Genomic DNA, 2966 nt, shown 5'->3' with positions numbered 1-2966 from the left:
ATATATATATATAACATATATATAGACACACACACACACACACACACACACACACACATAAACACACATGCACACACTAGTTAGCCTGTATTAATTCTATACAACCCTTAACTACTATGAGATATACTATGATTTGACCAATTTTCGTTTTTTCTCCTTTATTACAATAGAGCTATAGACCTTATAAACGATCTTAGCAGTTAACTGCCCACAGGCTGCACAGACACTAGATCAAGAGTCAGCAAGGTTATGAATGTAGATAGAGTTCAGCATAGGTGCTTTAGGCTTAACTAGTTGAAGGTTTAAAGACCTTGTTTGACTCTATCTAAGAATGAAGGCAAGGTGAAAACAGACTCTTCGAAAAGGTAGAGCAGGCACCCTCCTATACTCTGAGGTCCTTGCATTCCAATTCCTCTTTCCATTTCTCATTTGACTTTTAAAAAGTAAAATAAGAAAAAAAATACAGTTACTAAGCTGTAATTGGCATAATAATGTGCTGTAAGAAACCTTACTGTGCACACAGTACTGTTAAATGCTGACATATAGCAGTGGTCAGAATAGGGACAAAGGTGAAGGTCTAGCTCCAGGTGTAGGCCCATTGTGCCATCTGTTTGGAATTCTATAAGAGGCTTAGTAATGATTCAGTACAGTAGGTATAGAAAGTATTTCCAAAACCATTTCTGGTCAGTGGGGGATGATTTACACCAGCTTAGTGGGCACATTATTTCTGTAAATACCCAATCAGCTTGAGGAGATTGTTTTCCCCTGATTCAACTGGAAAAATAAGTCAAGGCAACTGGACTTGCTGTATTTTTCTTGAAGATGTTTTACTGATCATCCAACCAGCTTTTTCAATTCAGAATGACTTGTACAAAAAAAATCTCTGGGAATAAATATGATTAATAAACAGGTTGAAAAGCATGGGTCCCAGCACAGAACCCTGAGGCACACCGCTAATGACACTAGCCCAGTCTGTAAGGGCACCATTTATTGATACCCTCTGTACCCGTTCCTTTAGCCAGTTCTCTATTCATGTACACACCCTTGATAGCATGTGCATAATTGGAGTCTAGTTAGTCCTGGTTGTGAAAGATTATGTGGATTGGAGCAACATTCACCATATTTATTCCCAGATAATTTTTTGTACAAGTCATTCAGAATTGAGAAAGTTGGTTGGATGAACAGTGAAAAGTCTTCTAGAAAAATACAGCAAGCCCAGTTGCCTTGACTTATTTTTTTATCGATATACCATGACCTGGATGAATGAGAACCTTCACAGATACCTGATTTAACTGGTTTATACATTTGCTGACTTACAGCGGACCTTTACCCATATCTTCAAAATAACAACAAAGGCACCTTTAGAAATGTTTAGTAATGACAATCTACAAACAGACACTTCTAGATAATTGCAGGCTTTTTATTTTTTGCGTACCTTATTTTCTATTCTTCCCCAGTGTTCTTACAGTGGCCATTTTTCCTAAGGGCAGGTTACTCCCTTTACTTCCTGGAACTCTGGCACATGTGACTAGGACATGTGACCCGGCACATCATCTCAGGGGAGGAAAATGCCTTTCCCTAAGATCTCATGAGATTACAGATGAGATTTCCTAGTAATGATCTGCTGATGTAACCTTCCCAGGATATCATTATATCATTTGTGCCAACGTGAACCAGGAAGTAGAAAAAAATAAATTGTAAGTATAATACAAATATGTTTGTCTAGCTAATGAATGTAACATTATTTCAGATCAGCACGCAGAGCTGTATGCTGATGTGATTTTTAGTTTAAGGGAGTAAAGGTCCACTTTAGGGAGGATGATTTACTGAAGCCAAATAGACTGTTCACTTTTAAGTGAATTTTCCCCTTACCTTAGTGAATGAGGTGAAGCTCTGCTGACTTCCATCATCCAATCATATGCAAACAGAAATAATGTTTTGTTTTGCTTGCTCTTAATTGGGTATTGCAAAGTGATTTTTTACCACATTTTCTAAGCTAAGGGGCAAGTCCCTTGCAAAGTTCAAATCCCTTGTAAAGTTAACAGTCTATTTGCCTTTTGTAAATCAATCCCCAAGGCTGCATACTATTTCAAAAGCACTGCTGCCACTCACAGTAAAGCTCACAATGATAAGCTTGCAGACTCCAAGACTGCATACTAGTTCCAGAGCACTGCTGTCCTTTAAAATGTAGCTTAATGGGATAAGCTTCACTGGTCCCAACCTAGTATGTTATTCATGAGTCAGGGAAAGGCCTTTGCCATTTGTAGCTTTTCAGCTGACTCAAAGTCTGCATCAGGACTCCCAACAGGCCACTATAAAGCGAACATAGTTCTGACAGGAAAAATAAATAAATGTAACTTCTGCTGTCTCTTCTGTTTACTTTGTGCAATAAGGCCTTGCTTCTTAAATCTATTGTGCCATTATAGTCAACTTTAAATAAATTATAGTTGCATGGTTCTCATGATGGTCCTCTGGCTTTACCACCTTGTAACTCACTAGCCTGGAACCAGTATGTAGGTTGGGTATTGTGACTTAATTGGCTTCAGATTTTTTGCAGGTTAGTGACTTACTAACAGAAGAGGTTTTAAGCTGTAAGACGCATATTTTTCATGACAGGTTCCCTTTACAGATCATATTGCAACTTGTTATAACAGGGATATTACATTTATTATTAATTATGTAATACTATTACATAATAAATGTAATATTTTGTTCTTTGAAACATTTCTAAATGATCATATGTATGGCCAGATGTAACATTCTTTAAATCTGCTGTATTTGGGGATATGGCCTTGCAGGCACAGATGTAGTGCTAATAACCAATATTGTATCCCTTGGTTTTCCTCATTAACATTAAAGAAACATTGTTTCTCATGTATGAAAACTAAAGCAAAAATTATATGCACCTGGGGACAGCAACCAGCCAAAGGATGAGTTTTATTCTGTGCATAATACTATATATAGAT

Source organism: Nanorana parkeri, unplaced genomic scaffold (genome assembly GCF_000935625.1).
Source record: "Nanorana parkeri isolate BGI_ZX_2015 unplaced genomic scaffold, ASM93562v1 scaffold824, whole genome shotgun sequence".
NCBI classification, from domain to species: domain Eukaryota; kingdom Metazoa; phylum Chordata; class Amphibia; order Anura; family Dicroglossidae; genus Nanorana; species Nanorana parkeri.
The sequence above is the reverse complement of the archived record's forward strand: the minus strand, read 5'-3'. Positions refer to the sequence as shown.